The sequence below is a fragment of the Dendrobates tinctorius genome, unplaced genomic scaffold (assembly GCF_039654945.1).
Source record: "Dendrobates tinctorius isolate UK_male_01 unplaced genomic scaffold, ASM3965494v1 ptg000209l, whole genome shotgun sequence".
Lineage (NCBI taxonomy): Eukaryota > Metazoa > Chordata > Amphibia > Anura > Dendrobatidae > Dendrobates > Dendrobates tinctorius.
The window spans coordinates 10,888,778-10,898,537 of record NW_027361876.1 but is presented as its reverse complement, the minus strand read 5'-3'; positions in this window follow the sequence as shown (position 1 = coordinate 10,898,537).

The window sequence follows — 9,760 nt, the reverse complement described above, 5'->3', positions numbered from 1 at the left end:
TGTTTGCACCGTCCAACTCTTTTTAACCCCTTAGATGCTGCTGTCAATAGTGACAACATCATATAAATGGTTAAAAGAGTGTGAGGGCTCCCTCTTTATCCCCATCGGCACCCTGAGATCTTGATTGTGTGGTCCTGATGTTTGCCATGGCAATTCACGCCCCAAATAGCGGCCTTAAAGTCTGACGGCTGTTGTAACCTGTTCAGAAGTTAGTGGCATTTAGGTGGCAAAAATACACATTTTCATTTCTGTCATGCCCCTTTGCATTAATTCCTGAAAATCGCCTGAAGGGTTAATAAACTACCTGACTGCAGTTTTCAATATGTCAGGGGGCGCTGTTTTTAAAATGGTGTCACTTTTGGGGGTTTTCCAATATATAGGACCCCCAAAGGCTCTTCAAACCTGGATAGGTCACTAAAAAAATAAATTTTGTAAATTTCCTTGATAAAATGAAAAAATACTGCTCCATTTTTAAACCTCCTAAAATGCTAACAAAACAAAAAAACACTTTACAGATGATGCTGATGTAAAGCAGGCATGTGGAAAATGTTATTTGTTAATGTTTTTCTGTGCTATGACTATCTGGATTATTGGGATAATCATTCAAAGTTTGAAAATTGCTAATTTTTTAACATTTTTCTCAAATTTCTGATATTTTTTATAAATAAAAACAAAACATATCAACCTAAATTTACCATTATCATAAAGTACAATGTGTCACGAAAAAACAATCTCAAAATCACTGGGATTTGTTGAAGCGTTCCAGAGTTATTACCACATAAAGTGACACTGGTCAGATTTCAAAAATGTGGCTCCGTCACTAAGGGGATAGATCCCCAGCTCCTCCAAACCCCTGTCATGCCGGCCTCTGCCCACGCCGTGGGGGGGGGAGTCGGCTCTGCTCCAGCCTTTCCTGTATCCACGATTTTGCAGTCTGTACAGCACTTTATTGGACTCATGAGCAAATTCCCCAACTCTGGTACAGTTCCTTTTAGTGCGTATAAGTACGCCTTTAGGAATATTGTTAATGATGTGTGTAGGGTGACAAGACCTGGCTTGCAAATTGAAGTTACAATCAGAATGTTTCCCATAGGTGGAAATTATAATACTGTTACCGATTGTATCACCTAAAAGCTGAATCTCCAAAAAATTGATTTTATTGGTGTTATACATATGAGTGAATTTGAGCTTAAAGGTGTTGTTGTTGATGTAAGAAACAAAAGATATTTATTAATCATGTGTACCTGTCCAAATAAATATCAAATCATATAGCAGCTAAACCAGAAAATATTTTTAAAAATATTTTTTTCGCTGAAAAGAAATTGCTCCACACAGCCATCACTATGTTAATAAGAGGGGGAGAGAATTTACCTCCCATGCTAACACCCCGTTTCTGAAGGAAAAACATGTGTCAAAAGAAAAAAGTTATGTTTCAGTAAAAACGCAACTGACGTCACCAAAATATCCTGGCTAGGGATGATATATGTGCTATAGGTTTTCAAAGACTAAGTCAAATATTTAATTGCCACTGCATGTGGTATGGTGGGATACAATCCCAACTCACCACATGTAAACCACTTAAAATGATGTTGTCAAGGGAGATGTTCAAGGGTGGAAACTACAGCCTTGGTGTCTCTGATATACCCTGGAATGTTTATCACCAGAGGTTGCAAGTAATGATCGAAATCACAGTGTAACCTATTGATATCTATCTTATGTTTTGGCTGTAGAAATGAAGTTGTATAACAAATTGGATGTCATTAGAGTTGAGCGAAACGGGTCGGTCAATTTCAAAAGTCGCCGACTTTCGCAAAAGTCGGGTTTCATGAAACGAAACCCGACCTTAGCGTGAGGTCGGCCACGAGGTCGGCGACCATGGTGCCAAAGTCGCGTTTCAAATGATGCTTCAGCGCCCTTTTTCAGCCAATGATGGAGGACGCACACTGTGGACAACGCGATGACATAGGCAGCGGTCACCACCATCTTTGAGAAGGGCATGCAAGTGATTGGCTTGCTTTGTGTGGCGTCACAGGGGCTATAAAAGGGCGTGCACGCCGACCGCCATCTTACTTCTGCTGATCTCAGAATAGGGAGAGGTTGCTGCTGCTGATTCTGTAGGGAGAGCGTTAGGCAGGGAAGAAGATACAAAAAACTGCTTCTGCTGCTAGCGATTTTGCCTGTTCAACACACCAGTTAGTGTGCAGTGCAAGGGGAGGCTATATTTTGGTGCATCAGCTCTGTTGGTTAGTAGGCTGCCTTATAAGGCTCCCTGATAGCTGCATTGCTGTTTTCACACTGCTGTGCAAACTGCTTTTTTAAAAGCAAAAATACTTTTCATCCTCTTTTTTGCCGAGTTACCAAGCGTTCATTTTTCCACACTCTTGTGTGCAGCAGTCCTGCTTATTAGGCTGCCTGCTGCCATACTTGGGACTGAGAGCATCATTGTCAGCTTGCTAAAATCTCTAGAGAGATTCAAATTCTCCCCAGTCCTATATAGACATTTTATACACCATCCAATTTCAGCCTGTTATATTGAGGTGTAATCTACACTGGGCCTGAGATAATAGTTCAGTGTCCTCAAGTCTGTAGGGAGATTCAAATTCTCCCCAATAGTATATACACCTTGTACCTTGTTTTACAGTACCATATTACTGGTGGTATTTTGGGTACATTTTCCCAAAAATGAGGAAGTGTGTTGGAAGAGGCCGTGGAAGTGGGCGGGGGTTGCCAGCTGGTAATGATGGTGCTGGTGGTGGTGGATTTGCTGGTAGTGGCAAAAGCACAATAGCACCTAATGCAGGAGGTGTTGAGCCTGCGTCATCGTCTGGCTCCACAATGCCTCGAAGGCTCCCTTTTCTAGGAGTAGGTAAACCGCTTTTAAAGCAGGAGCTTCAAGAACAAGTTTTGGCTTACATTGCTGACTAAGCCTCCAGCTCTATCGCCTCCTCTTCTGAAGTTTTAAAAAATAAAAGCACTGCGTCATCATTGGAGGCTCATGTTCATGAACCACACCTTTCCTTGTGTCCTTCACCCGTACCAAAATTGAAGGCCACACTACAGATTACTCCATGGAGCTGTTTTCACATACCATGCCTGGGTTATCAAGTCAAATCATTAATTACCCAGTCCAAGAAGAATCTGACATGGAGTGCACTGATGCACAGCCACTGCTAGATTTATCTGCTGGTACATTCACTCAGAGCACTAGATTGTCCTCGCAGTGTACTGAGCCAGAATCTGACCCTGATGAAGCTCAGGTGCCCCTTCCCGCATACTATACCACCTTACATGGTGACACAGAGGAAGGTGCACATGACATAGAAGAGGAGGTGATGGATGACCCAGTTGTTGACCCAGATTGGCATCCATTGGGGGAAGAGGGTGCCGCTGCCAATAGCTCAGAAGAGGAGGAGGAGCATCCGCAGCAGGCATTGACATCGCAACAGCTGTTATCTGGCAGGCCCGGAGCAGTCCAAAAACGGGTTACAAAAACCAAAACAGTTGCAGACAGCTAGGCCAGACGGTCAAACTAGCACAGCGTGCAAGGCCTCAAAATATCTTCCATAGTAGGAAGAGTGCAGTGTGGTACTTTTTTGAGCAAAATCCTAATGATCAGGCAAAGGTTATCTGTAAGAAGTGCGCAAAGACCTTTAGCCGAGGGAAAAACCTGAGAAACTTGAATACCAGTTGCATGCTTAGACATTTAACCACCATGCACTTGCAAGCCTGGACGGACTACCAAACCTCACGTACCACTGCTCCCAATGAAGGTAGTCAGCAACGCTACATCATTTCCCCCACTGTAAACCCACCGATTAGCACACCACCAGCAGCAAATGTTAAGGTGTCGTTGGAAGGCCAAAGCAGTCAAGGAGTCACAATGTTATTGCAATGAAAGACTGAACCTAGGCCATCAGAAAGAACACCAACTCCTTCACCATCATCAACCCTCTCAGTCCGCCATGTCCACTGCTAGTTCCACCATATGCAGCTCTCAAGTCCAGCTCACCCTACCAGAGACTATGAGTAGAACGAGAAAGTACTCATCCTCTCATCCGTGTACACTGGATTTGAACGCCCACATTGCCAAACTAATCTCATTAGAGATGATGCCCTACCGGTTGGTTGAAAGCGAAGCTTTCCGCGAGCTTATTGTTAGGTGTTGGTTTCCTGGCACTGCACAGCGGGAGTCCAGAGCCAGACATCCTGCGGTCTCCCATTCTTCTTCAACCGCTCCGGGCGTTGCTCAGCAAACACGGTGAGCCAGGCTTGCTGCTCAGACTCGCTCTGACAGCCTGGATGTTGCTGCCACCTCTGGTGCAGCAATAGCAGCGCAACCTGCTCTGCAGGGAACTGCTCCTGAGGCTAAGTCCTCATGCCGTGCTTCTGGGCATGCCCGCAACCTGACCTCTCACTGGAGAGCAGGGGTCACATGCTCAGGTCCTACGTCGGATCTGATTGGTCCTTCCCAAGCTAATGGAAGGTCCCAGAAGCAATCGCTATAAAAAGCCCGCATGGCGACTCGGCGATGCGCTAGTGTAGCATATTATGCTGTGTGTGTATGGTGACGGATGTGTGGACTGGTGACTGATGCATTATGAAACCCCTTCCCTCGGATATTACGAATGGTGACAGAGTTGGATAGTCAGTCTCAGCTTGTGGCAAGCTACACGCCACGTGATCCACGCCTACACTAGCGTCCGTCGGCGCCATGTCTCAGCGCCGACGTCTGCGGCTTTACCTGCCGCTGTGCTGCACTAACTGCAGCTACTCTTGGTCGCTGTTGCAACACCACACGCAGGCCTCTGTGACATTAACAGAGCCGCGTCTCGGCATCACATTGCCTCTTGCGACTCTGTGCCAGAACAGAGCCATCCTTAGCGTTCAGGTGACGTTAACCCGAGCGCAGTACCTCATTGATTAGGTGCATCTGCCATTGTTCAGCAGCGGTCTTGTCACCTACCGCACGGTGGACTCCGGGCGGCGAACGCACCTCCTGTTATTTTTTATTTGGTGCGTTCCGCCGTCCTAACACTTATGGCCTACGCAGTACCACGCTATGACCTACCCAGTCGGCAATTCTTTTCTCGCAAAGCCATCCCAGCCCTCCACCTTCATGTGAAAGACTGCTGTTGTGAGTTCATTTTCCCCTTCACTACTGAGGCCCGAGGAACTCCCTCTTCTGGTAAAGAAAGGTAGTGAGCCTGATTATCAAACACCTGAGGCTGATGATGATGACTGGCTGAGTGGAGTTACTGACTGGATATAAGGCTGCCGACGCCCTTCTGCCCTGCGGGTGATTTCTCTGTGGGATCCTTGGAGACCAGTCTGAATTCCTGCTCCTCTAAAGCTAAGTTTGCTGCTCGGCTTTTTGCATTTGTGCTTTGACTTTGTTTTGCTTTGTTTTTCTGGATTTCTGCCATTCCCTGCTGGGGTGTGCGGAATTCCTTTAGCTCTGTCTTCTGAAAATACCTGAGTGCTGATTTAGTTTTTGAAGCCTAGCTGCTTCAGGGTCTTTTTCATATCAGCTTGTTGGCTTATGTCTTTGATAGGGTTTTGGCAGATTGCAGACAGCAGCCTTCCTGTCCTTTCCTATCTAGGTAGTTTTGGGCCCTGGCTTTGCTCAGTCTATCTTTCTGTCTGTGTTAGTGTTTTCATCTTGCTTCACCGTCATTATATGTTGGGGGCTGCCTATTGCTTTGGGGTCTGCTCTGGGGCAGTTTAGATTTCCCCTTTCTTTCTTTAGGCCTATTTAATTCTCCGGCTGTGATCGAGGGGTCTAGGGCATCGTAGGAACCCCCCACGGCTACTGCTAGTTGTGTTGATAGGTTCAGGGGTCTGCAATCTGATAGTTGCCAACTTCTCTGGTTTTCTGGACTTAGCTTGTATTTCTGCTTTTGCCTCCTACGGTGACTCATTCATAACAGAATCACCCGCCATACCGCAGATCCTAGGGTACTCAATAGCAGGAAAGAATTGTAAAAAAAAAAAAAAAAAAAAGGTGTGTATATTTTTTCCTCTATATCTCTGAGGCTGTAGGGGGAATTTGTTTTTCTCTCAATGGAGAAAAAGCAATTGTCTGAGCGTGTGGAGCAGCTCACTGCGGAAGTGCGGGGAATTTCCGCCTACCTTGCTCATTCACATGCTGCTGAACCAAAGATTCCTACACCTGATGTATTTTTTGGGGATCGGTCTAAATTTTTGAATTTCAAAAATAATTGTAAATTATTTTTTGCTTTGAAGCCTAACTTGTCAGGGAGCTCCGCGCAGCAGGTTAAAATTGTCATCTCTTTGCTGCGTGGTGATCCCCAGGATTGGGCGTTTTCTTTGAAACCAGATGATCCTATTCTGAATAATGTGAACGCATTTTTTCAGGCCTTGGGGTTGTTGTATGACGAACCTAATGCCATTGATCAGGCTGAAAAGACCCTGCTGGCATTGAACCAGGGTCGTGATTCTGCAGAATTGTACTGTCAAAAATTCCAAAAGTGGGCAGTACTTACTACCTGGAATGATAATGCCTTGGCTGCTCTCTCTCGGAAGGGGTTGTCAGAAGCCGTAAAAGATACTATGGTGGGATTTCCTGTTCCCTCTGGCCTTGACGATTCTATGTCATTAGCCATTCAGGTTGATCGGCGTTTGCGCGAACGCAAAGCTGCACGAGAGGTGTTGCCACCTGCTGAACAAATGTCTGAACCTATGCAATGTGATAGAGTTTTTTCCAGAGAGCAGCATCAGGAGTTCAGAAGGCGTAATAAGTTGTGTTTTTTCTGTGGAGATGCCTCGCATATTATTTCTGTCTGTCCTAAACGAGAGAAACGCTTTGCACACACGTTTTCTGTTGAGGGTGTTCAACCTAAGTTTCTTTTGGCAATTACTCTGATCTGCTCCCTGTCCACATTTTCCGCCAAGGCTTTTGTGGATTCAGGAGCAGCTCTTAACCTGATGGACTTGGATTTTGCTAAACGTTGTGGATTTCCTATGACACCTCTGCGGATGCCTATCCCTTTGAGGGGTATTGATGCTACTCCTTTGGCAAAGAATAAACCTCAGTTTTGGACCCAGGTGGTAATGCGGGTCGCCCCAGACCATCAAGAAAATTGCAGATTTTTGGTGTTGCATAATTTGCATGACACCATTGTTCTGGGGTTTCCCTGGTTGCAAATCCATAATCCAGTTCTGGATTGGAAATCTTTGTCTGTGGTGAGTTGGGGTTGTCGGTGTGCCCTTAGTGATGCTCCTGTTTTCTCCACCTCTCCCCAGTCGCATGATGTTCCTGACTATTTGGCTGACTTTTATGATGTATTTAGTGAGAATGAATCTGCGTCTTTGCCTCCTCATAGGAGTTATGACTGTGCAATTGAGCTGAATCCGGGGTGTAAATTCCCCAAGGGAATGGTGATTGGCTGTGCCACACTATAAAAGGCCACCACTTGTGCTGTTATGTTATACTTGTAAAAGGCCACAATATGGCCGAAACGTTGTATTTTGTACTGGCAGAATAAATTTTTGATACAATTTTTCACCCAGACCGGATGCTGTTCCTCTTCCTTATTTGGACTATTGTTCATTTGGGTCCATGAACCTTTGAACTGGCATCCACCCCTCCGTTGTGCTGTCAGCTGCTCTTTGCTGTTCATCGTTTGGACTCTGGCGGGCTTGCATCGGATTGAATATGGAAACTACTAATCCAGAGGTGGGTGAACTGGATACTGCCATGATTTTTTCCTACACAGAGGATGATGCGAAAAGGATTTTGTCTGGAGCCCGAACGGATATGTGCTTTTTAAACAAACCTACTGCTGATATGCTTAAAAAGAAATATGAAACAGAAAGAAGGAAATGCATATCGTATGAATTGCATGCTACCACATTATGTGAATATTATAAAGTCCGTAGGATTCCACGTGGTTTAAGACCGCATTTACGTCCTACATTGCTTGCAGATAATTCCCAATTTTGCAGTAGGTTTGAGTAAGTTTGCATATAAGTTTGCATTTGATTTAATGCTTCTGAATGTTGAGTTTCTCCATATAGAGGTGGAGTCTGTGAAGAGAAACATTGCCGATCTGGAGCAGCAATTGACAGCTGAATTGACAACACAGGAGGTGGACTTATTTAAATCTCAGTTGGAGGATAAGTTGGTGAAATACCGAGGTGATATAGAGAAAACGAAACGTACAAAATGGTTCCGTGATGCTGATGATTACAGATCTGGTCATATTTTCTCATGGCAAATGGGTCAGCAAAATACTCCATACCCTAGGAGAGATCGACCTTTGCCAATGCATAGAAGGAGGAGACCACCAGCTAAGGATCAAAGATTTGGGTTCACTACTGCTGAGTCTGATTCAACGGATGACTCTAATATGGGTGCAGCATCTTCATCTTCTATTTTTTTAGGAAAAGACAAGATGGACAATATGACAAGAAAAGGAGGACCCGTCGAGGAGGTAGAAAGCACAGGAGAAAGAGGAATGTCACGCAAAGCACCAATGCGAACGAGGAATATGGAGGTGAAAAAGAGAACCCAGTAACACAGAGACTTGGTGGTAAATATCTCGTCGTGTGTGTTATCTTAAGTGGACTATGAAGTATTGTCTAAGGGACTGTCGTTTTGTCCCACAAATTCCCCTGATTGGTTTGAAATCGAGTGTGATTTGTTCTCTTTTTTTAGGAGGCTACGAATGGCATCCTTTTTCTCTGATAAGGAAGACAAATCATGTGCAATTAGTGATGATGATAAGTCTATTGGTTTTACGCTCCAGGGTGTTGGATTATACAGTAAGAGTAATTTTCAACCACCTGTTAGGAATAACTTTGTTGAATCATATATTCAGTTGGTCGAGAGAGATATTGCACAATTGAAGGGAGAGTTTCGGGGTCAACATAGGGGGAATCTTACATACTCTGAAAAACAGGCATTGGATAATCTTTCAAAAAATACTGCCATTACGATAAAAGCTGCAGATAAAGGTGGTGTGGTAGTTGTTATGGATACGGACAAATATAAGATGGAGATTCTTGGCCAACTTTCCGATACTGCAGTTTATGTTAGATTGACTGGTGACCCCACCCCCCGTTTCTTGAGTGAATTGGGGCTCTTGGTAGATGAGTCCTTGCTTAATGGACTCATTGATCAGAAGCTATCTGAATATTTGGTGGTGGATGCTCCCCAGACACCAATATTATATACGTTACCGAAAATACATAAAAGTTTGGAGAATCCACCTGGGCATCCCATAGTATCTGGGAGGGGGTCATTATGTAGTAAGGTTTCGATTTTTCTTGACAAAGTATTGCAACGTTTTGCTACCTCAGCACGGTCTTATATTGTAGACACAAATGATTTTTTGCAGAAAATTAGTGACGTTAAAGTTACTCCTCATATGATGCTTGCATCCTTTGATGTGGTTTCTCTATATACGTCCATTGAGCATGATAGGGGTTTGGAGGCCGTCGATGTGGTGCTGACAGGCTCGGACATGGCACCAGAGTGTGCACAACTGGTCCTAGCACTGTTAGGTTTCATCCTCAGGAGGAATTTTTTTCTCTTTGGGGATGATTATTACCTACAGTTGCGGGGTACCGCCATGGGGTCCAATGTGGCCCCAACCTATGCTAACATCTATATGGCGGTATTCGAGGACCGGTATGTGTACAATTCCACCTTCTGGTGCCATGTCCGGGCCTGGTGGCGCTACATCGACGATATCTTCTGTATCTGGGATGGTAGGCTGGAGGATCTTCTTGATTTTCA